The following is a 26,862-nucleotide window of genomic DNA, read 5'->3' as shown; positions in this document are numbered from 1 at the left end:
GTCTGGCCTCCAGGGGGAGCTAAGGGTGCTATGTATTAGGCCACTCCTCACAATCTGGTAAAACTGGGGGTTAGATAGGAAGTTAGACAGAAGCTGACTGGGTTGGAACCAGGCAACATCCTGTGGCAGAGGGTGTTGCAGGGGAAGATTCAGGGGGGTCCCTGTCAGGGGTGGGATCCTGACAGAGGCCACCATGACAACCCCAGACCTGAGACACAGAGGCCCGGTACCGGGTGCCCCTCGGCCCTGCGGCAGTGGGGGCGCTCCACTAATATATTCAATTCTACAGTAAAATGAGAAAAAAATTGTATAACTTTCAATAGAAAAACAGGGCAGCAGTGGTTCACATTGTTGCATTGCAGGGCTGGGTCCAAGTCCCACCAAGGACAACATACCAAAGGAGTTTTTATGTTTCCTCCCACACTCCAAATACATAGTGATTGGTAAATTAGATTGTAAGCCCTAATTTAGACAGTAATGATGATGTCTGTAAAGCAGTTTTAAACTATTGCGTAATATAAGTTATCAATACATTTTTTATCAACTTTTTTTTTTAGAAAAAATCGGTTGTTGCAGTCAAATCATGCTCATGTTTATTTTAGCAATATTATCTAAGCAATTTGCGAGTTATGCTTATTTTGCAGAATTAAAAAGATCTAGCCCAGAAAAATTATGTCTTATTGGTAAGGTAAAGAAATAGCATTTAAAACATGTAAAAGGAAGGAAAAGAAGTTGTATTCTTCCTGCCAACACTCGGTTGTAGTCATCGGGGAGATGCAGGAGCTCTTACAGTCAGTACTAACTACTCACTGAGTCTGTAATCATTGCCTGGCACATTGACTGACATCCAGCTCAGCACACACACGCTGCACACATACAATTGAGAGCAGCCTGTCAATCAATGTGCATGGGAGTGATTGCAGCATTCACACTCTACAGTGATAGGAGACTGACAGCTCCCTGCACCGCCCCGATGACTGGGAGAGAGCTGCTGTATGAAGAACAGCTGCCGCTCCAGTAAGCCTGACAGGCATGAGTTGTCATGTCGGACGCTGTTCAGACCAGGTCGTCCGACAGACAGCGGTAATTCCGCTTTTGTCCACTATGCGCTCATTGGTGTCGGCTAGACTTTGTCTAGCTGGTCCGGGGTTAATTTACCTGGTGATCGGATTGAAAGCTGGGCCATGCCCACTGCCTTTAAATAGTTCTCCTGAACATTGGGCATCGCCGATTATAGCTTCAGTCTAGTGCTTGGTTATCTTGGTCTGGAGTGGTGAGCTAGTAGTTGGAGTATCGTATCTGGTGGTGTATTTCCCTTTGTCTTATTTACTCCTTCCTATATTTGTATTTACTTTGCCCTGCGCATTTATAGTGTATTCCTGAGTGTCTGTAGTGTGGTGTATATTTTCCGTTATCCTTGTCTGTGCTAACTGTGGGTATTGGTGTATTATCTTTTCACTGGGTGGAGGGTGGTGGTTTCAGCCTAGGGTTGAAACAGGAGACAGGGCGAGGGTCGAGGCCTAGACATGCACACCATCAGTGTAAACTCTAGGTAGAGGGTCAGTCAGGATTTCCCTAGTCTGAGGGAAATTGCAGGGGCCCGGGTTATTAGCTCTTACTCACCTAGTCTTCCCGTGACATTATAATCGGCCAACATTATTTCCATGGATCCCATGATTTCCATAAACCACCAGTTGAGGGCGCTGTTCCTACAGGTCACTGAGTTGAGGGGGGCAGTGCAGCAACAGGGACTAGCAGTATCTAATGTGCAAGCCGGAGTTTCAGATAAAGTTGCTGAGCCTAAGTTTCCTTTGCCTGAAAAATTTGCTTGGGAACGCAGTAAATTTGTTACTTTTCGTGAAGCTTGCAAACTGTATTTTCGGATGCGTCCAATCTCCTCTGGTAATGAGGCTCAGCGTGTGGGCCTGGTGTTGTCATTATTAAGCGGGGATCCCCAAGCATGGGCGTTTTCTTTGCCATCTGATTCTGCTGCATTTGACTCTGTGGAGAGTTTTTTTTCCTTTCTTGGAAATATTTACGATGAACCTGACAGAATGGCTCTAGCAGAATCTAAGATACGCACTATTCGCCAGTGGGAGCGAGTTGCAGAGGATTACTGTTCTGAATTTTGCCGCTGGGCGGTCGACACTCAGTGGAATGATTCTCCGCTGCGGAGTCACTTTATTCATGGAGTTTCTGATAGGGTTAAAAAAGCCCTCCTGATGTACGAGACTCCTACTTCACTAGATTCCGCTATGAGTATTGTTGTCCGCATTGATCGCCGTTTGCGTCTGGGGGAGCATGAGACGCCGCCTGTGGGAGGAGGTTTAGGTTCACATGAGGTTGCTGCTGATGAGCCCATGGAACCTATGCAAATCGCAGGGGTATCAAATGTTAAGCATCGTGCTCCTGTACTCAGGAAGCAGGGAGCCTGTTTTTTCTGCGGTAAAACTGGTCATTTTATTAATATCTGTCCTCTGCTGTCAAAGAAAAATGCAACGGTGGAAAAACTTCTAAGCTCAGAGGGTGTGGAGGAGTCCAATCTGAGCTTATGTATATCCTCCATGATGGTTTCTCAGTGCATGCTCCCTGCCAAAGTTGTTGTTGCTGGCAGAGAGCTGCCAATCACTGCTTTTGTGGATAGTGGTTCTGCCACAAATCTCATTGATGAGGAGTTTGCGCGCACTGCTGGTTTTAGGATTGAAAGACTGCCTCATCCTATCTGCGTGGTCACCATCAATTCTGCTCCTCTCCCACAGGGGGAGATTACTGAGTTTGTGGCTGAGATTAAACTCCACATTGGGGTTCTTCATTTCGAGCAGGTTACATGTAAGGTGCTCAAGAGTCTTCCGGCACAATTGGTTCTGGGTTTTCCATGGTTGTCTACACACAACCCGGTGATTGACTGGAAAACTCAGGACATAATTCAGTGGAGTGATTTCTGTCAGGAGAATTGCTTGGCCACATGTGTTGCTGCTGTGACTTCAAGCGTTCCTGAGTCACTTCTGGATTTTGTGGATGTGTTCTCTGAGAAGGGTTGTTCAGAGTTGCCACCACATCGCTCCTATGACTGTACTATCAGGTTTAAACCAGGGGCTAAATTGCCTGAAGCAAGGATGTTTAACATCTCCGGTCCGGAGAGACAAGCGCTAAAGGATTACATTGCTGAAAGTTTGAGCAAAGGGCACATCAGGCCTTCATCCTCACCTGTGGCAGCAGGGTTCTTCTTCGTTAAGAAGAAAGATGGTGGACTACGGCCGTGTCTGGATTTCAGGGAGTTAAACCAGATTACGATTCGTGATCCATACCCTATGCCATTGATACCGGATTTGTTCAACCAGGTGGCAGGTGCTAAGTGGTTTACCAAGCTTGACCTCAGGGGGGCGTACAACCTCATAAGAGTCCATCAAGGTGATGAGTGGAAGATGGCTTTTAATACCCCTGAGGGTCATTTTGAAAATTTGGTGATGCCATTTGGGTTGACAAACGCACCTGCAGTGTTTCAGCATTTCATAAATGATGTGTTCTCGCATGTTTTGGGGAAATTCATTATTGTGTACCTAGATGACATCCTCATATATTTTTGCGACCATGATACTCATTTAGATCATGTCAGGCAGGTGTTACAGCTTCTCAGAGAGAATAAGCTATATGCAAAACTGGAGAAATGTGTGTTTTCGGTACAGGAGTTGCCTTTTTTGGGCTATATTGTGTCTGCTTCTGGTTTTAAAATGGACGCCGCTAAGGTGCAAGCGGTGTTGCATTGGGAATGACCTGATAACCTGAAAGCACTTCAGCGGTTCCTTGGGTTTTCTAACTACTATAGGAAATTTATCAAGGATTTTTCCATCATTGCTAAACCTCTAACTGACATGACTAAAAAGGGTACCAATTTCTCCGTTTGGCCTGAGGCTGCTGTGTGCGCATTTGAATCTCTTAAGAACAGGTTTGTTTCGGCCCCCATTCTTGTGCAGCCAGATGTATCGAAACCTTTTGTGGTGGAAGTCGATGTGTCTGAGGTTGGTGTGGGGGCGGTGCTGTCACAAGGCTCATCCTTGAGCGGTTTGCGTCCATGCGCCTACTTTTCCAAGAAACTGTCGCCCGCCGAACATAACTACGATATCGGCAACAGGGAGTTGTTGGCAATCAAATTGGCCTTTGAGGAATGGCGACACTTCTTGGAGGGGTCGATTCATCAGGTTACTGTTATTACCGACCATAAGAATTTGCTTTATTTGGAGTCTGCCAAGCATCTGCCTCCCAGGCAGGCTCGCTGGGCATTGTTTTTCACGCGGTTCAACTTTGTTGTCACTTACAGACCTGGTTCTAAAAACACTGAGGCGGATGCCCTGTCCAGGTGTTTTCCGGGGGGAGAGCCTCGGGAAGATCCAGTACCCATCCTCCAAAAGGGTGTTGTGGTTTCGGCTCTCACTACCGAGGTTGAGGCTGAGATTGCCGAGGCCCAGGAGGAGGTACCATCTGAGCTTCCCATCAACAAAACGTTTGTACCGCTTCATCGCCGCTTAAAGGTTTTGGCGGAGCATCATGATACCGTCCTGGCTGGCCATCCAGGGGTTAGGGGTACTTTGGAGTTGGTGTCACGTCGGTTTTGGTGGCCCAAGACCCGACAGGACGTGGTCTCATACGTGTCGGCTTGCACCACGTGCGCTAGGACTAAGACACCCCGCTCCCGTCCTGTTGGCACACTACTTCCTCTCGAGGTACCTAGTAAGCCATGGACGGAAATCTCCATGGATTTTATCACTGACTTGCCCTCCTCAGCTGGGAACATGGTCATCTTGGTGATTGTTGATCGATTCTCAAAAATGTTGCATTTTGTGTCTTTGCCTTCGTTGCCTAACGCTAAGACTCTGGCTCAGGTATTTGTGCAGGAGGTGGTCAGACTTCATGGACTTCCGTCTGACATAATTTCTGATAGTGGATCTCAGTTTGTGGCAAAATTTTGGAAAGCATTTTTTTCACGGCTGGGATCAAGTTGTCTCATTCTTCGGCGTTTCATCCTCAGTCAAATGGTCAGACCGAGCGTATGAACCAAAATTTGGAACAGTACTTACGCTGCTTTGTTTCGGATAACCAGGAGGAGTGGTTGAAGTTCCTTCCTTTGGCTGAGTTTGCCATCAATAATCACCGCCAGGAGTCGTCTGGGGAGTCTCCGTTTTTTTGTGTTTACGGGATTCATCCTCAATTTTGTACTTTGAGTCAGGGGGGCTCTTCCAGCGTCCCAGAGGAAGACCAGTTAGGAGCACAATTATCATCTGTCTGGAGGAGAGTTAAACAGCGCCTGTTGAGTGTGGGTGCTAGGTACAAACGTGTGGCTGACAGTAGGCGTGTGCCAGGTCCGGACATGAGTGTGGATGACTGGGTGTGGTTATCCACAAAAAACATAAGACTCAAAATACCATCCCTTAAATTGGGTCCACGGTTTATTGGTCCATTTAGGGTCACCGCTGTCATTAACCCAGTAGCGTACCAGTTGGAGCTTCCTACGGTGTATAAAATACACAACGTGTTCCACAGATCATTGTTAAAGAAGGTGGTGGGTCTTGTGGACGCGACACCAATGCCTTCTCCAGTCTTGGTGGATGGTAACCTGGAATTTGAAGTCTCTAAGGTGGTTGACTCTCGTGTAGTGCGCTGCACTTTACAGGACTTGGTACACTGGCGTGGTTATGGGCCTGAGGAGAGGTCCTGGGCACCAGCCTTGGATGTTCATGCGGATCAGCTGGTCAGATTGTTTCACCGCCGCCATCCGGACAAGCCGGGTCCTATAAGCCGTGAGGGCCCTGGGGTCCCTCGTAGAAGGCGGGGTACTGTCATGTCGGACGCTGTTCAGACCAGGTCGTCCGACAGATAGCGGTAATTCCGCTTTTGTCCACTATGCATTCATTGGCGTCGGCTAGATTTTGTCTAGCTGGTCCGGGGTTAATTTAGCTGGTGATCGGATTGGAAGCTGGGCCATGCCCACTGCCTTTAAATAGTTCTCCTGAACATTGGGCGTCGACGATTATAGCTTCAGTCTAGTGCTTGGTTATCTCGGTCTGGAGTGGTGAGCTAGTAGTTGGAGTATCGTATCTGGTGGTGTATTTCCCTTTGTCTTATTTACTCCTTCCTATATTTGTATTTACTTTGCCCTGCGCATTTATAGTGTATTCCTGAGTGTCTGCGGCGTGGTGTCTATTTTCCATTATCCTTGTCTCTGCTAACTGTGGGTATTGGTGTATTATCTTTTCACTGGGTGGAGCGTGGTGGTTTCAGCCTAGGGTTGAAACAGGAGACAGGGCGAGGGTCGAGGCCTAGACATGCACACCATCAGTGTAATCTGTAGGTAGAGGGTCAGTCAGGATTTCCCTAGTCTGATGGAAATTGCAGGGGCCCGGGTTATTAACTCTTACTCACATAGTCTTCCCGTGACATGAGTTAAACATGCTAGATATCTTATAGCCACTAAATATTTAATTTTTTAGAACTTTTCAGAATCGTTATTTTGTCTTGCTATTTTACAAAATGTTCCATAATCATACAATTTTATTTGGCTATCTTATATTGTCAAAATGTAACGTAGATGCACAGACAATCAGAATTGCAAGTCTTTAGTGTATTTAGAAAACATAGGCTACAGTGTTTTACTCCGGTAAAACATTATAAAGCTTAAACCAATTGTGATGTCTTTTAGTAAATTGTTGTATTCTTCATAATGTAACAAGTCTGGAACATGTTTTCCAAAGCCTCTGTATTGTGCTACTACTCTGTCACTCCGCATACAAATGTATGAACTGGGTGTTACCAGTTGTGTTGTGTTCCTTCGCACCCTTAGGCCCCTTTCACACATCAGTTTTTTGCCATCAGGCACAATCCGTCGAATTTTGAAAAAAACTGATCCATTGCAGATTGTGAAAAACTGATGCGACGGATCTGTTTTTCCACCGGATCCGACTAGCTGATCCTGCTAATTGGATCCTAAATAAATTGAAGCATGCTCAGTTAAAAAAAACGGAATCTATTGCTGTCCGTTTTTTTGATGGACACAAAAAGCATTACTATGTCCCTTGTCTCCGGCCGCCGGACAAACAATTTATGACGGATCGCGCGAACAACGGATGAAATGTGAGGCCATCCGTCGCAATCCGTCACTAATTCAAGTCTATGAGAACAAAAAGGATCCAGCAAAAAACTGATGTGTGAAAGGGGCCTTAACCTTATCATCCTATCAGTGCTTTCTGTGGAAGGACACACCACTTAACCAAGGGGAATGGTAACATCCAGTTGCCAATTTATTCATACATTTCTAGACAGAATAACTGAGGAAAATCACAATACAGAGGTATAAGAAAAGATGTTCTAGTATTGTCATTTCATGGGGAATGCAAGTATTGTACACAGAAATGTCAGGGTAGCAGGAACAGTAGGCAATAAAGGGATATCCGGGACTTTATAGAAAAAAAATGTACATAAGCGCTAACAGGCAGCTATTTGCAACTTACCTGCCTGTTGTGTCCGGTCCCATTGTTCCCCGACACAGAGCAATCACAGACCGCTCCAGGGATGCAGAAGCTTCTATTGAGGCTTCTTTTCTGCTCCAATCTGTCGATGGGGTGGGACTTCTGGAGTCATTCTAACTGACAGTCGGATCCCAGCTGCCTAACTGAGGGAGCCGGCTGTCAGTCAGAATGACGTTAGAAGTCCCGCCCTGTCGCATCAGCAGAGACTACTGAATCCCCAGCAGGACTGGTCTGTGATCACTCTGTGCCAGGGAAGAATGGTGTCGTGCAGATACACCCTTAAACTGTGCACTCATTCAGTCTTAGGGAATGTAAAAATAGCAATTTGTGGTCCCCAGTGAGGTGAACTTGACTGAATTTTTTTCTGAACATATGTAAAATGTGTATTTATTATCACATTATACTAAGGTCATCTTTGCTAATCAGACCAAATAAAGTCAATACACCTCAGCTTAAGAGAGGAATTAGTAGTCCGGGTTTAGCTGTAACCAATCTGTTATTTGGAAAATGTATCATACAAAACACATTTCACTTCCTAAAGGTGAAACAACAAAACAAACTGATAATGGAGGAAGTCAGCACGACACATGAATAGAAACACTTGTAGGAAGACAATTCTTGTCCCATAATGTATATCAGTGCTTAATGTGTGCTTATCTTTACGTTACAACAAATGATTTTATGCAAGAAACAAAATAATTGAGCAATATTTTAAATTTTGGCATGACTTTTGACCAGCTGGTGATATCCAGGCGTCAACTTTGGTGAGCCTTTAGTAGAAAATGTTTAAGAAGCCCGGTTGTTTATAATAAAATGTCAATCTATGGGCTAGTACAGAAAATGTCTAAACTACTCTACAAATCTATGGAGTGGTATGGAGAAGCAAATATTTACCATCTAGAGGTTTCTTTTGCATGCTATAGTTAGAAAATGCTCCTTTACTATCCCACATCGAAACTAATATCAGATGTCTCTTATTCCTTAATAATTAAAAACTTTCCGCTCAAGCTCCCGCCTCTACAGCTGGCTGACAATTTCTGTACTTCCCAGATAATTCACATGTGATATTGGCTTATTACATTGTTCAATGTAAAATGCTTTGTGCTTATCCAGTTTTAAAAAGGGCCAAACATAATATATAAATTGGCTAAGCCAACTAAGTTTGGTGGTACCAGCCGACCATCTTTTGTGTATGTGGGCTTCTTGATTCTCTCCCAACATCTGCTGTCAGGATTTGATTTCTGGTGCCCAATCACTTTGTTCCCAGAGATACAAGCCGCCAGATTAGTTGCGCAGAGGCTAAACTATCTCTTCCTTTCGAAAACACATACAAGTTCAGCAACCAGCATGTACATGTGTATGCAGAGGATGGAGGATGAGAGAATGTATATGGCCTGTTTTAGTTCCCTGACCAATCTTCAATATCGCACAAATCAGTGTACTAAGTAGAAGAAGAATATGCTCATATGCAGGACATTTTTGTTCTAAATTTAGTGATTTAATTTACTGTTCCAGGTAACCAAGAAATTATGAATATATCACGCAATGGAAATTGGAGAAAAATGGGATAATAGCAATAGCAAAATGGGATAGCAGCTATCTTTTTATTAGTATTTATTGATGCTTTGGATGAGCTTAATACTTCTAACACAACCTGAGAAATCAAATGATCGCTATGTCACATTTATTAACCCTCAATGTTCTGTTATTGGCTTTGAAAGCCACATCCAGCCATTCATTCCTACTGCAGCTAGTAATGTAAGAATACATGCCAACTAGTTATGAGCGAACGTGCTCAGATAAGGTGTTACCCCAGCATGCTTGGGTGCTAACCGAGTGACTTTGCGAGCTTAAATAATATGTCCCCATGCCTGCATGTCTTGTGGCTGTTCGACAGCTGGAACAGATGCAGGGATTGCTCAACAAACAGGCTATCCCTTCATGTGTTGCAGCTTTCGATCAGCCGTGAGACATGCAGCCACCGTGACATATTTTTCGAGCATGCCGTAAACACTCGGATGGCACGTGAGCATGCTGGGATAGCACCTTATTGAGCTTGTTTGCTCATCACTAATGCTAACCACCATATAATTTATGCACCTGTAGACTCCCACCATAATGGCCCTAAAAAGTCACCTGTACCTACAGCTAAAAAATCCTGCAAGCATAGTGTTTGGGAACTCTAGAAAGAGAGATAAAGAACAATTATTTGGACAATAGTGGGAGTGTATAATAGGCAGGGAAGTTATTATATGGGATGTAGTGGCAGAAGATGCACCCAACCATGTCGCCTAAAGTGAACAAAACACACCGGTATTACAAATGGCACACAACAGGTTGAAGGCATATTATATGTCCCAAATTGGGGCCCCAGGGGCCTATGGTTATACATGTATATTAGTACATCTCTTTACAAACAATACACATGAAAACATAACTTAGCTTTGCTTTGAACTTTAATTAGTATAGAAATAAATTATTGAGGAAATCTTATTTTTTTCTCCATACTGGCTAACATGCTACAAATATATATTTTACTGTACTTGTTGATTTGAATTATGGAATACAAAAAAATAACATTAGAAATGTGATAGAAGAACTGAGGCAAGACTAAAAGCTTGTGTTGTACACATACAAATGAATCTTCATTTATAATTATGTTTCATAATATAGGATCAAATCCTCTTAGGTTAAAGATCAGAGACTATAAAATTATTACTAGGCTATTACTGGGAACCTGAGCATGTAATTGTTACTCAAAAATTCAAGAACCACTCTGACAAGATGTGCGGTCACACAGCTAACACTGGATAGCTGGTGACTCGATGGTTACTTTCTGTAGTAAGCAGTAGATGTGATTAGAGAAGTCTGGACTGATTTATACAATAAAAAGCATGATACATTGGAAATCCATGCTCTGTATTACACGCCTACTATGGTGGCACCTTGGAAGAAAGTTGATCTGTTCTGTCAACATTTATTCTTAAAGGAATAAAGAACTTTTTACAATACTCAAAAGTAAAAGTATCCTAAACTATGACATAAAGGAGATCAGCTAAGGTGATAAAAAGTCTGAAGGCAAAACTTGTAGACAGTTTCAAATGTTGATCAGAAGAATTCTCTTTTCATCTCTGGATTCTAATACGGGCTGGAACTTTGTTTCTAAGTATAGACTTTAAATATGTGTTTAATAGTGGTCAACGTCTTTAAGTAAAAGAAATGAGGACCTTTCCTATTGCATGCCTTCAAAACCTCCAATGTGTTTTTGATGGAGACAGATATTGCAGTGGCTTTCAAACCACCACTACCCCTTGTGCCAATATGGAGGAAGCATATTTGCACCCACTACGTTCATGCCTGTAAATAAAAATTAGCACAGCCTGGTGATTAAAGCAGGTCATGACATCACTAACCAGTAACCAGTATCAGTCTGCCCACTCTGTCCTGAAACAGGAAGTTAAGCCACAGGTGAAAAAATATTTTTGAGCCACCAATGTGTAACTCACTCCTTGGGTACAATCTGGGGGGTTTGGCAGCATTACCGTCCATTCAGTAGACAGTAACTTTAACGTAGGCCTTTCTAATAAACCTAGAATGAAGTTTATAAAACTGAGAAACACTTAAAAGCTTTTTTTCATTAATGGGATCCCCAAATTTGTATGTCACTGCCTGAATTTATTATATTGTTTTGTTAATAAACCTGATTTAAAGCACCACTCCAGTGTTCTTTTTTTTAATTTTACTTATGTAGTGGTGGCACAAATGTAAGTTCTCAGCACCTAGTCTTATACTTGCTAGCTACCATTTAATTCTGTTTTCGGCGCTGCTCCGGTTGGTCTTCTGCAAGTTATGACCTGCTCCAATGTTTTTTGGTTGAGCTGGAAGCCACAATTCAATGTAAATCTATGAGAACCAGAGAGTGGACAGAACGAGGCTCTACTAGACTTACATTGAGAGCTTGTGACTGTTTCAGTCAGTCAGAAGTTGCAATCACAGGACCGATGCGGCACCGGGAAGAGCTGATGATAATGGCTGGTAAGTATAACACTAGGGTCAGGGAACTTAGATTAATGGTATCACTCCAGTGCTAAAATAAAAATACAATAACTTTTGGGGTGTTCATTGAAACATTGGGTGCCACCCAAAAGAGGCATGTCTTAATTCCCTCCAAGAATGGTTTTCATAAATGGAGAAATTACCTTTTGATGCACACAAGCTCTATGGTACCCAGAATTACTGACATCATTGTAACTAAACTGATCCTTATGTGCTTATCAGAGTTGGCCTCGCCTCATAAAGACTGGCCTTGTATTTTTTGTTTTAAAACTGACAGAAGGAATGAAGACGTTGGAATAAAGAGTTAATCTGAAAATGTTCTTTTTGGTAAAGCTGGTCAGTTTTCTCTTTTACACAAGCTTTCTCTATTCATTCAGACATTGGTCTTTCCATTGCAATACTGACATTCCAACACTTCCCTTCCTGCATTAATTTGAGACTAAGCGTAAATACAGAGCCTTCACTATAAATGAATCCATTTTAGCTTAGACATGCTGCCAGAGTAAGACATACAGGACGCTCAGTCTTCTAGATTGGAATATTCGTTAGAGTAATCATAGTTGTCCTTGTTATCCTATGTATTTACTCTTAAAAAGGAAGGAATTCATTTTTCGTATCTAATGATCCTAGTTCGAGGAAATGTACTCATGGACATGAGCTGAACTAATATTGATAAAAATGCATAAAACATCATGGAGCCTTGTACTTGGCAGGAGATCAAAGTGTCTCAATGGATACATGGGGCCACGTTACAATGAATGATGATTTAAGTCATATAATGGTTGTAATTGTTGGTCGTTCCCATTTCTCACAAGATAATAAAGTTGTAATGTAAGTCAGTATTTTATAGATGTCATAGACATGACCTTCCTCTCTTACCTCATCACTACTAATGTATTCCCCTTCATCAAGTATCTACAATTACGCTGCAAGAACATATCAACACTAGATAGGTTGATAGGTTGGAAATGCTGCTATTGCTCCTAACCTATGGGTACACTATGTATTCTGCTGCTTTCGTGCAGTTTTATGGCAACACTCTCAGTCAGTTGACACTGTCTGGTCAGCACAGTGCCGACGCAAGCAGCGTAAAGTTGAAACTGCAAACAATGATGTCAGGGGAAGGGAGTGAGCAAATCTAGAAACCACTGCTCAGAACACCAGCCAGTGGTTGGTGACATTGGCAAGCTTTAATATGGGGCAATGACAGGCTAATAACTTCTTAAGTTGGTCGTTATCGAAGTGGACATATATTAGATAACAGTAAAACTTTGTTAGACCAATTTGTTTTTAAATCTTTTTATTATTTCGAGAACTGATTTATTACTCATATTACTTATTGCATCCAACAAATATCAGAAGGTTTAAATGGCACGACGACTTTTGCAATCAGTTTTGTTTCTTGTTTGTGTGCATTAAAAATTAAATAAAAGCAACACATTTTTGTTTAAAGTCTTATCCTGCTTGGTGTCCACAGCTTTTATGCAGAGCTATTTGTCTCCATGGTTACAGGCTACAACCTGTGCATATTATGATCCTGCTTGAATCTTGAGTCAGGCTTCACTCGCTCTGTCCTCTATTTTTGCTACTTTAAAGACATGAAAAGAAAATAGAAGGAAAAAAGACATGACCGCAAGGTAATAATGCACAGGTCTTGTTTGTAGTCTTAGACCATGGAAACACAAAACAGATAGAATTAATCAAGCCTATATGAAAAGTTACTATATATATTAAGTAAAATTGTAAAAGATATTTCTGTAAATATATGCACAATTTAATGCTACTAATAATGGTGTGGCATTGTGTAGAATTTCTTTTGTTTTAAAGGGAATCTGCCAATAGATAATTGAAAGTTGAATAAAATGATAGCACAGCAGAGGTAATAGCGCAGATGAACTAATACAGTACCTCAGCGCTAACAGGACATCAGAGCTACCACAGTACACCAGAGCTAACAGGACAGCAAAGCTAAGACAGTACATCAGAGCTAACAGGACATCAGAGCTACCACAGTACATCATAGCTAACAGGACAGCAGAGCTAAGACAGTATATCAGAGCTAACAGGACATCAGAGCTACCACAGTACACCAGAGCTAACAGGACAGCAGAGCTAAGACAGTACATCAGAGCTAACAGTGTTGTGAACTATACTTCTTGGCTCCCTCTTGTGGTCACTAGTGATTTGGCACTTGGATTGTCTTTTACCAGGTTGGTACTCACCTGCTTCGTTAGGCCTGGGGTGTTGCTATTTAAACTTCCTGGATTCTCAGTCCAGTGCCTGGCATCGTTGTAATCAGTTCATTTCTGTTTGCTCCTGTCTTCAGGTCCTGGTTCTTTGCAAGATAAGCTAAGTCCTGCTTTCTTACTTTTGTTTATTTGCATTGTACTTATTTTTGTCCAGCTTGTACAAAATGTGATTCCTGATATCGCTGGAAGCTCTAGGGGGCTGATATTCTCCCCCTCACCGTTAGTCGGTTTGGGGGTTCTTGGATATTCAGCGTGGATATTTTGCAGGGTTTTTTGCTGACCATATAAGTCATCTTACTATCTTCTGCTATTTAGTCAGTGGGCCTCTCTTTGCTAAAATCTAGTTCATTCTTACGTTTGTCTTTTCTTCTTGCCTCACCGTTATTATTTGTTGGGGGCTTGTATTTCTTTGGGGTCTTTTCTCTGGAGGCAAGAGAGGTCTTATTTTCCCTGATAGGGTTAGTTAGTTCTCCGGCTGGCGCGAGATGTCTAGGATCAACGTAGGCACGTTCCCCGGCTACTGTTAGTGTTTGTGCTAGGATCAGCTATATGGTCAGCCTAGTTACCACTTCCCTATGAGCTGGTATTTATGTTTGCAGACTTTGCTTAATCTCTTAGATCCCTTGCCATTGGGATCATAACATAACAGGACATCAGAGCTACCACAGTACAGCATAGCTAACAGGACAGCAGAGCTAAGACAGTACATCAGAGCTAACCGGACATCAGAGCTACCACAGTACATCAGAGCTAACAGGACATCAGAGCTAAGACAGTACATCAGAGCTAACAGGACATCATAGCTACCACAGTACATCAGCATAAAGATATTAAAGCCAGCATATTTAGAAAAGTCTTACAATATCACAGCACATTCTATAGATAAATATATGCTTTATATGGATAATGGGGACCAGCTGCCAATCAATATAGGAAAACAGAAAACAGAAACACAAGCAGCCATATGGTCCCATAAAATACATGCTTTATTAAGTACAAAAGATATAAAATCACCAAACAAGAACAGGTGGACAGAGGGGAAATCACAGTACGCACCAATGTTAATGACACAAAAAACAGGCCTGAGGACGGTCCATGAACCACAATGCTGAACTAGCAATATGCTAGAAGGAAGCTTTCCAATATGGGAGATAGCAATATATTCAATATATATAGGGCAAGTGCCCTCACGTAGGAAACACTAACATCTAAGCACAGTGCAGCGATGTACTTACAGCAAACAAAGGTGGTCCAGGGAACGAACCGACAGGCCTGACCCCAACGCGCGTTTCGGAGCGCACCGCTCCTTCGTCAGGGGATTTCCCCTCTGTCCACCTGTTCTTGTTTGGTGATTTTATATCTTTTGTACTTAATAAAGCATGTATTTTATGGGACCATATGGCTGCTTGTGTTTCTGTTTCTGTTTTCTGTTTTCCACAGTACATCAGAGCTAACAGGACAGCAGAGCTAAGACAGTACATCAGAGGTAACAGGACATCAGAGCTACCACAGTACAGCATAGCTAACAGGACAGCAGAGCTAAGACAGTACATCAGAGCTAACAGGACATCAGAGCTACCACAGTACAGCATAGCTAACAGGACAGCAGAGCTAAGACAGTACATCAGAGCTAACAGGACATCAGAGCTACCACAGTACATCAGAGCTAACAGGACATCAGAGCTACCACAGTACAGCATAGCTAACAGTACAGCAGATGTGAACTTTGTCTAATTACAAAAATATTTGCAGTTGTCCTTTCTCAGTGTTTCAGCTTCCATCTTCAAGGCAGCCAGTGTGGGGGAAAGACAGTACAGCCAAGCTGACAACACTGTGAGAGGACAGCTACAAATGTGCTTGTTGTGTTTGGAGTGAGACAAGGTTCAACTCTGCGATGTACTGTGTTGGTTATAATTAGGCCCGGATCTGTAGCACAGATGCCAGCACTACAAGAGGACAAGTGCTTCTGCAATTCTTTGTAATAAGAAAAAAGTTAACTTTTGCTTTACTCACACATCAGTATATTTGATTAGTATTTGATCAATATTGGTATGCCAGAACCAGGGATGTCTCTAAAACACAGAACAGGTGTCAATCTTTCAATTATAGCCTTTCTCTGTGAGTTCCACTTCTGGTTTTGGCATAGAAATAATGGTACAAACTACTGACCAAATACTGACATGTGAACAATGCCTTACTGTGTTACTGCAGAGCTGTGTGTAATATTCAGTGCAGACTATCAGTCATTCCTTAGGTCACACTGGTAATTCCCCCTTTTATTTAAAATAAAATTTTCATGCAGATCTATGTAAATGAGCTGTTAAGATCTATGTCTGGCCCATAGATCTTAACAGCTCATTTACATATAAGAAAAATGTGTATTTCTCTGGAATAGGACATCGGAGCACAGATATCAAGGTATCATTTTATTCAGCTTCCTATGAACTACATGCCCATATAGACAGCTCAGGAGGGCTAATCATACAAACAGATTCCCTTTAAGTTGAAGAATCATAACAGTGTTGGCAATGTCATCTAGTGTGCGGTGATGGAAGAATATACATTGCTACAGAGTGAATAAAATTAGCATACAGATATGATATAGAAGCTGTTACATCAGTGCTGGTACCTAGTTCTGTTTAAAGGATGGTATGTAGAAAGGCTATGTTTAGTTTCAAATAATTAAATTGGGGAAGGAATGGCTGTGAAAAATGAAAAAAGAAGGAGCAGATGCAAGCTGTTTTCCAATTTGCTATTTTACATTTCTGTCTATCATGTGTAATTGCATGGCTGACACAAATAGCAACTGTGCTACATTTGTTTACAGCTCAATATTACAAACTAGTATATAAAAAGTATTACAAAAGCCAATAATAAACTGCATACAGGAAGGAAGGAAGGAAGAAAGGAAGGAAGGAAGGAAGGAAGAGGAAGGAAGGAAGAAGAAGGAAGGAAGGAAGGAAGGACAGAAGGAAGGAAGGAAGGAAGAGGAAGGAAGGAAGAAGAAGGAAGGAAGGAAGGAAGGAAGGACGGAAGGAAGAAGAAAGGAAGGATGCATGCTATAGTGCATTTACAGGTTAGACAAATATGCAATGTCATCATTAAAGGAGATTTCTAGTTCCAGGGAAGTCGACCCCAAATGCTCTAAAATGCTTAAAATAACAAACAGAGATGTACTCACCCTACCTCAGTCTAGCAATGGCTCCGGTCTCTGCTCTGGTGTCGGAGTGTTTGCTGAGGTGGTGACATCACATTGACACTCAGCCTCATCGCTGTAGCCAATCACTGAGCTCAATGTCTTTGCCGAGGTAGACTGCATTAGCTGCAGAGCTCAGTGATTGACTACAGTGGTGAGGCTCGCTGTTGATGTGATGTCACCACTGTAGTCAAAACACCAAACCCGAGCAGTGGCAGGAAGCCGGCACTGGACGGGTGGAGAGTGAGTACCTGCCTTGTTTGTTATTTTAGGCATCTTATAGCATTTAAAGTCCACTTTCCTGAAAATTCTTATGGTTCCATGCAGCTCTCCCACACTGGTTGGGAGAGCCACCGGGTCAGTCTGTGTCCAATTTATACGTCTGTCTGACTGCACCCTAAACGAGATTCATCAGGTTCCACATCCACAAATAACGCTGCACGGTATCTTAACCTATACAAGCTAAAAAAAGCAATCTGACAGGTTGAATATTACCAATGAATAAGACTTGCTCCTTCATAAGGAAGTGGGCTGAAAAGATTGAAAAGAAATCTAAGACCATGTAAGAAAAATCATAAAAATGAAATGAAAGCAAACAAATCAATAAATAAAATGAAAATCAATTAAATTTAATATTCATGGTGGTTACTGTTAAATGTAATGTTTTTGTATGAGAATTTCGATAGATATGTTAATAATGAACGATAGTATTACTAGTTAGGATTTAAGAACATAAACGCATTTTATCAGTTTAAGAGTCACTAGATCGAATTTCTTTTATCTCAGATTTGGTTCCCAAGATGAATTTTGAAGCTACATATTTTCCCTGTGCAAAAGATGCAGCTTCTTACAATTCCAGCAAAGCAGATGGGATTTACAGAAATCTCGCTCCCGCGGTGCTTTTTTTTTTTTTTTTACATAGCGTAAACTGACCTGCGGAGTGCTTTTAAATCCATGTCATTTTCTTTTGCGAATACAATGAGTCGTATGTGCAGATCTTCCCCATAGACTTGCAATAAAGCGGAAGATCTTAAGGTAAAAAACGCATCTGAGTTTTTAGAGAGTTTCTGCTGCGGAAACGCAACATGACTGTATCAATAACCTTTCATCAACGCCACATACCAGGAAGTATAAAAGACGAAGCAGCTTTATTTGAAACATGACACGTCAACAAGAGGCAAAAAAAAGCAGGTAAAAGGCAATAGAAACGCTCGTAAACAAAACATAGACAAAAAAACGCAACGAAAAAAAACGCAAGTCATCTAATTTAGCCAAAAGGTGAAGAAATGTTTAAGAAAATCTGCAACGTCAAAAACTCACCAAATACTCATCGTGGGAACTTAGCGTTAAAAATTTGAAGAAAACAATTCTGAAATGTGTGTTAATCTATAAAAATCACAATTTTAATTTGATCTGCAGTCTTGGGGACTGATGGAAAAGAAAATTTGTGTTGATTTTTTTTTAAGGACAGAGAATGATTACACATTAAGATGTAAAATTTCATGAAGTTGAATGTATTTTAGCGCAGGGGGGGCACTGAATTTGGATGGATGAAGTATATTATACGGGAAAAAAATAAAATAACTGAATCTGTAGCGTTTCTTTTGACGTGTATGTGACATGGATTCATCATCAAATAAATGCATTCATGGGGTGGAAAAAAACTTCCTAGTACTGTAAACCCATTGAAAGCCACTAAGAAGGAGTCATACACTCGGCTCATACACAGACGGCTGTTCTGTCTCTCACAAGAAGTCAGTGATTACTCAAAAGTAAACTTGTAAGGTTTCCGTTGCTCCAATGAACCCATTCCCTCCCCCTTATAACGGTCACATTTCTGCCTCTGATTTTCCCTGTCCTTGTCTCTCCCTCGCCCTTTCTCACATTTAAACAAGCTTTACTTTTCTTGGCGTGTATGGGCCCTCAGTAGCCGAGAGCTGGCACACTATGTGGTCCTACAGGCGAGATGAACACAGCTTTTGTTACTGGTGAGAAGTTGGACATTGGAGACACAGAGACTGGCTTGTTTGGAAGGGAGGAGGATGGGGGAGGAGGACGAGGGAGTCAGCCTGGCGTCATCTTGTGGTAGGGAAAAAAAAAACCCTTAGCATAGGAAAACGTAATAGAAACCAAAAAATGGGGAAGTGCTGCACTTAATGGGCACATGAGAACTTTTAATGGCTATTTTAACTTGAGTTTTCCATGATGGTTTATCAGGTATGGAGAACGATATCATACACTGAGGAGTCGAAATCAACAAGTAACTAGCAAACTGCATTTTTTACTTTTATTCTACCAGTCCCAAAATTATATATATTATTGTATACACTGATCTCGAGCCTTATAACGCTGATCTCATTACCTTGCTGTAGAGCAAATACCGACCATATTAATCATGAAGGTTTTTATGCTTTATCATTTATGCACTGATCTGGTTGTGTATCCGTATCTACAAATTTACAATATATGAACACGCACGTCGCAAATTAACCACTGACTACTAATATTTTCCGTTGTCTATTTTTGCCACCATCGCACTTGGAAATCATAAACTAAAATATGCTCGGAGTCTATGCCTCACCAAAATTACTCAACATGTCAGTTTTTATCATCCATTCACCTTTGTCCTAATTATTATTTTTTAATATGATGAAAATATATGAGCCATTTTTAAGGCCAGAACAAGAAATCTTCCCACTTCTGGCAATTTTAAAAAGACTTATTGCATCTGCTGAGTGTGCCTTATAATTTCCTCTAGGGGGAGCACCTGAGCACAGCATTGAAGTGTACGAGGATGGAAATGTCAATCTAGAAGTAATAGATGAAAAAGTTTTACTAGATGGGAAGATGTCACCATGAATAATGAAATCCAATCTGCTGGCTCCATGTTATAGGGCTGGGTGAGCTGATGTAGATTTGTGAGAAACGATCTTGTATTACCTGTGATTTCATCATATAAACCTCTGATTCTGTGAGAAAAGATTCAGCATAATCAGTGTTTTAGTGAATATAATCCTCTGCTTTTTCTGAGATTTTCAGTCCAATGGGCGGTCCTATCAGTGACTGACAGCATTCTTTGTGTAAGTGTGCATAGAGAGATAGGTGTCAGTCACTGGTAGGACCGCCCACTGGACTGAAAATCTCAGAAAAAGCAGAGGATTATATATTCACTAAAACACAAATTATACTGAATCTTTTCTCACAAAACTAAATTTCAATCTACTCAGCTCCTCCTGCTCTATAACATTGTCCCCACAGATTGGATGTCATTTTCATGATGACATTTTACCTTTAAAATATCTATCTATCTATCTATCTATCTATCTATCTATCTATCTATCTATCTATCTATCTATCTATCTATTCCATATCTATCTATCTATCTACTATCTATCTATCTATCTATCTATCTATCTACTATCTATCTATTATCTATCTACCTATCATATATCTATCTACTATCTACTATCTATCTATTATCTATCTATCTATCTATCTATCTATCCATCTCTCTCTATATCTATCTATCTATCTATCTATTATCTATCTATATATCTATCTATCTATCTATCCATCTCTCTCTATATCTATCTATCTATCTATTATCTATCTATCTATCTATCTATTATCTGTCTGTCTATCTATCTATCTATCTATCTATCTATCTATCTATCTATCTATCTATATCCATCTCTCTATCTATCTATCTATCTATCTATCTATCTATCTATCTATCTATTATCTGTATCCATCTCTCTCTCTCTCTCTATCTATCTATCTATCTATCTATCTATCTATATCCATCTCTCTCTATATCTATCTATATCCATCTCTCTATCTATCTATCTATCTATCTATCTATCTATCTATCTATCTATCTATATCCATCTCTCTCTCTCTCTCTCTCTCTCTCTATCTATCTATCTATCTATCTATCTATATCTATCCATCTCTCTCTATATCTATCTATCTCTCTGATATCTATCTCATATTGATCAATTTCTCTCTCAATCTCAGTCTCGATCCACTTACATTTCCTTAATTTTTTTCGCACATCCTCTTTCCAATCTAGAGCTGTGAATTGATGATAGAAGCAATGATAACTGTACAAATATACAAGTAAAGTGTGTATATCTTGGTCCGGAACCATGTGTTCCTTTCTACACAGTTCTTACCTGCTGAGCATCACTAATCTCATGACAAATGTTTATTCCTTACTTCTTCAATCCCCCAATATTTATTTTCTTTTTTCCTCTCCTTATTTCCATATCATCTTAAAATAACCCAACTCCCTGGTTTTCCATATGAAATGCCCACTTTGAACAGTCAGTGCTGAACTAATTCATCCTCCGCTGGAATGCTGGTAATACAGGAAACCTTAATATAGTGGTTTAAGGAAAGAAAGTGGAAAGTTTGACAGAAGAGCAGTTATAAGTATGTTAGCAGCTTTCCTGTCCATACCCTCTCCTCCCTCCACCTTGAATGGAGATTTATGCTCAGACCAGCCAATAGTCATACTTTGCCTTTCCAATATAAACCCCTCTTTTCTGTCATGAAGAATGATGTAGTGTGTGGTGATCGCTCCCCTCGCCTTTTTCCCTTTCTCCTCTATGTACAGAATACAAAGATGTAAATTTTAGCAATACTTTACACTTGTTTCTTTTACGTTCTTCAAGAACATTGGCTATATGTAATCTTTCTATCCTGATAGAAGAGAAGTACCATAATAATGACATAGCAGAGCTGAAATTGTCAGCTTTAGGATATGCTCACACGATCATATTTTCGGTTCTGGTGCTGTCCATTAAAAAACGGATCGCACTAAGATCAATGTTTTTTTTTCACTGACTGCATCTGCCTGTGAAAAAAAAAATCGCAGCATGCAAGATATTCCACCAAAAATATATATAAGGATTAGCCAATAATACCTATGGGAGTGGGAACCAAATCAGATGCCAAACGGAGATATGGAGCCACAGTTTGGCATCAAGGACTAAATGGCCCTGTAAGTGATTAATGGCTGCTGCTGTAAAAACGGATTGTATATGGATGACAAATGAAAAAAAAAATTGTCCCACTTTTCTGGATGCAACTTTGACCGATTTTTCATACTGTCGTGAAACCTATGGTTGTGACTGATATTACTATTTCTCGCACAGGACTGCTGTCAGCCCAACATACTTATCTTAGAGATTAATCATAGGGCAGCAATCAGCCTCATACGGTCAGCTCTGCTACATCTGCATACATCATTTCTGGCTGTTTTTTACAGACTATGGTGTCCTCATTAAACTCACTTGAAGAGCCTGTAGAATTGGTCATAAGGGACCCCTGGATCATCATTCCTTGGGGGGGGCGAATTCTCATTGAAGTGACCCATCTAGTATGTGTAGGGCTAATCTGCATACAGCATAATGAGCTGCTTTATGTCTATATATTATGGCCACCTGTGTGATCACTAAGCTACAACTCCGATTGCTAAAACGAGATGAAAATGGCTAGTTACTGTTGTATTAGTCATGTACAATGCAGATAAAAAACATTATAACCAGAAGTTTCTACTTTCTTCTATATAAAGTGCCTCATTTTGAGTCATTAATAAGGGAGGCGGCAGAGGGATGTAGTCCAGGAGCTTCACTGCTACATTTGGCTGAGAGTCCTCTCAGGACATCAAACATGCAGTAAATGGATTTACCATGTGTAGATGTAGCAGATCTGAATGTGTCATTTCTTACTTAGCTACTGTATCCTTTGGGCATTCGGATACATGTATCCTTTAATACAATATGAAAATATTTAGAGTCCTCAGCGGTTGATACCTTTTAATGGCTAACTGAAAAGATGGTAACAAATTGCAAGCTTTCAAGACTACTCAGGTCTCTTCACCATTCACAAAATCTGAAGGTATCAACCACTGAGGAACTTCAAATGTTAGTATTTTTCTGACACAGTACAAAGATATATGTTTTCTGCATCTTAATACAATATCTCTACCTGCAGTCCTATGTAAAATCACAAATCACGTATATGGCTAGGGTAACACTATAAAACATTGTCATCTATAAGTTCATTTAATATTTTACTATGGGAAACAGCAGTCACCTGACAATTACTGCAAAGCCTCAGGCGTGATCAGACTTATTGCAATGTTTGCAAGAGACTTTTTTTTTTTTGCCTAAGTAACATCTAACTAACTTTTTCTGACTTGCGTGCGAAGATTTGCTGCTTTCTAGTCCTAGTCTAACACTTGGCCTTCCAATGAATTTTTCCAAATAATACATCTGTCATTTCATTCATTTCCTTTTAATTGCCATATATATCATTTTGGTCTATAAAGACACATTCCTCCCACTAACAAGCAAATCACATTAATTCTATTTGTATATATGGAGTGAACACAAAATATATATTTTTTTACCTTTACAAGTTCAGTGCAGAATGTGAATATCTATGTCCCATACACCTGGCAGAAAACGTAGATTTGTTGGGTTTCTTTGCGGAGTCTTGTTTCTATGAGGAGAATGGTTGTCTTCTTTAGGATGTTTTCTTCAGCAGCCTCCAGATGTTTCCCAGCCTTCCACCTTTACAAGGCGAAATCCCCCTTTATGGTCTGTACTATGTCAGGTCCTTTGCAGGCAGTTGAGGCAGCAGCAGGAGAAGTAGCAGGGCTGTAGTGTATTGTAAGTGAGGATGAAGGAAAGAATTTTTTTTCAAAATCAGACCAAGTTTAGCAGGCACTGACTTCCAGACTCCTCCTGTCAACTTTTTTTTTCTCCCCCAGATAACTCCTGGAAATGCCTGCTGATTAGTAAGTCTGCTGGACACTCCTGCTATAAGGTAGGCACACATCCAGGGGCAGCAGACTGCAGACAGAGGGGTTTCAAAAAGAGTTGGAGTGTTTTACCTCAGTACAAGCTCCTGCCCCCCTGGGGTGTCCCATCTTTGGGAAGGTTATACCTATAAAAGGGCTCAAACTATAAGTGGACACAACCTGCAGTGGAAAGGAGAAAGCTACTTCTATGCAGTTAGATAGCTAAAAGTGCAAATGTAGCAGAGCTGAAATTGTTCATCACGTCCAGAAGAATTCACAGTGATATCTCTGTAACTTATAAAGTTGCATTATATTCAATCCTATGCTGATACTCAGGGTCTGACATATCATTGGGGCCCAAGAGGTAAGGGGGCTCATGTACACCTCCAAAGCATGCAAAGCTTTCCATTTTTAGGAGCTCTTGGACTACAAAGGGCCCGGATATTGTTCTTGCAGAGGGGCCCTTTTCTGTCTGTGTCCGCCAGTGCTGGTACTACAATAGCCAGCAGCTCTGGGACAACCGACCACCTTAGTTTTAACATATCTGTAGATCCCAAATATTCCCATTATATATTGATTAGGATCCAGTTTCCTTTATTGATCTTCCATGTCCCGCATGTCCTGATTAATATACAGATCAGTATAAGAAAACTGGGAGATTTGGATTCTCTGGGATCTTAGTAGCGTATTTTATACATTGAATGCATAAACATTAAAATTAATTAAAAAGTCACCAAATCTAAAGTTTTCCCCTTTTATGTTTGCTGTACATTTGGATAATTCCTATTTTGGCTGTATCAGACATTTTAGGATGGGTACATGCTGATGGTAGCGTTCCGCAATGGAAATCAAGGCTATAGATAACTGAGGAACATGTCGAGCCTACTGTGTAAGCTACACTCTTATAATCTACAATGGATGTAATAACACACCACACAAGATAAGTACAAAGAATACAAGCATTAACTAATAATGATAATATTCCTAGCAACTATATGGTCAACAGCACCTTGTAATGTGGAGAGTAATAAACATACTATACATAATATAAAACATCTAGCAGCGATGATACAATGAGTAAAAACCGTGTCTGTAAGGAGAATTACCTCAGAATCGTCACTCGGCATGCATTCATCCTGGAACAAAATTTTGCTCATTGTTCTAGTCTTTTATCTAGATATATAGTCTGAGTCTGAGTGGCTTGTTGACTCCCCCAGGGGCGCCTGCAAAGCCCTTTCTCTTAGTGCCCTAAGTGAAAGAAAAGGGGAAAAGGCATGGACTAGGGCAGTGGGGACACAGAGAGAAAAGGGCCGCTGTGCAATAACAGTACATGAGCCCCGTACAGTCCTATAGTTTTGTCTATGACAGAAGCTGCTTGCTGATTTGGAGGTGAAAGTGCCCCCCTTACCTCTTGGGCCCCTGTGCACAGGTTGCATCAATGAAATATTCACCTCTGGACTAAAGGTCTGTTTACATCAACCAACCAGCGGCCCAATCTGCTGACCGGTAACCTGGCACTGATTGGCAGCCTGTTTACACAAGCAAATGATGCACACTGAGCGATATATGCTCATCGCACATAAACTGCCACTGTTCTCGACAGCCCAAGTCCTTTTGTACACAGAACAATGCGCCGCCAAGAACGATGATCTTTTATGCTGCATAGAAGATCATTTCACCCAAAGAACAAGCGTTATGCTCATTCCTCGGATTATCAACAACCTGTTTACACAGCAAGATCATCATGAAACCAGCTTTTTTAACAATGCCCATTCACAATTATATAGCAGTTTAAATACTCCTATACTCAAGTGGACCTTACTTGTGAACATTTAGGCCCCAATTCATCAAGACTGGCATTTTTGTATGCTAGTCTTGAGTAAGATACACCAAATTCATTGCACGGTGTGTGCCTCTTAATCAATCTGATGAATGTTTTAGCTGCTATGCGCCACCACAAGAAATGTCAAGGACTGGTGTACTTTTCTGTCGTACTTAATGCCACTTTCGTGATATTAATTCTAATGAATTTGTCTGTTGCCATGCTATAAACCATGATTTTTATAGGAGTTATAAGAGGTTGATCCTAAACAGATATGTAGTAATACAATTATAAGATTTAAAGTTTTGTTTTGTTGAAAATTAAATGATTAATTAATAATTTTCAATCTTATAATGAATAATATTTTTAAACAAAATATCACAGTTCCAGAGGACAAGGTCTATGATGTTTTGTCGCATGAAAGAGAAGATGAGCTTGGTTTTAGAAATAGACTGTCCTCTCTGTAGGAATAGACCTCTGTGGTATATGCAAAGTAGCGGCATACAAAGTGGTACATTTCCAAGACAAACCATCTTAACCAAAAATTATATATTTGAACAAACATGGTATAAACGGAGATTAGAGTTGGTCAATTTGCCAGATGGAGCTGTTTTAGGGGTGGCCAGAGGTTCTTTTTTGCCCAACATGACTACTTTTCCACTAAGACTTAGATTTATAATATTTAATTTCTTCTTCACTGCATGAGTATCAGAGATTCAGAAAATTATCATTTTTTAGCAAAGAGATGACGTTTGGAATCACTCAGAATTTTGTGAAAATAATTTACATATGATAACATCACAACAATGTTTACGTGCGCAAGAAACTGACATCAGTCAGTGTAATCATAGAAAAGTAGCTTTACTAATGATGTAAATGTTTTTTTAAGTTTCTTAACCTTTAAGCCTCTTATCAAATTTTTTAACTTATTGAGAGAAATGCTAAGTTATCTTTACAATATGTCTTACAAATTAATTCCAAAAGTCAGCCCGATTTATAAAATTATTTTATAATTTAAACCAAAAACTGTGTTGGGTATGAAAAACATGACAAACAGCTCACCACTTTTCAAGAGAACCCTTTCACCAGGTCAAAAGTGGGCATTTTTACTCTTAAATTATTCTGGCTGATCCCCTGGGTAATCCGTTATTATTTTGTTTTCTTTTTAATTACACCATATGGTTCCAGATATATGGGATGTTTTTATG

General features: G+C 40.6%; 1 protein-coding gene across 2 annotated transcripts in view; it reads right to left on the bottom strand.

Moving 5' to 3' along the window:
- ACAN (aggrecan) overlaps nucleotides 1-23,869 on the bottom strand; it is a 142,951-nt gene extending 119,082 nt beyond the window's left edge. For both annotated transcript variants that reach the window (XM_077263458.1, XM_077263460.1), the window contains exon 1: nucleotides 23,440-23,869. The gene's annotated coding sequence lies outside the window, so the exon portion shown is untranslated. The remainder of the gene's footprint in view (nucleotides 1-23,439) is intronic.
- Nucleotides 23,870-26,862: the final 2,993 nt, after the last annotated feature.

This window comes from Ranitomeya variabilis, chromosome 5, assembly GCF_051348905.1.
Source record: "Ranitomeya variabilis isolate aRanVar5 chromosome 5, aRanVar5.hap1, whole genome shotgun sequence".
In the NCBI taxonomy this organism is placed as follows: domain Eukaryota; kingdom Metazoa; phylum Chordata; class Amphibia; order Anura; family Dendrobatidae; genus Ranitomeya; species Ranitomeya variabilis.
This window is presented reverse-complemented; position numbering and strand designations above follow the sequence as displayed.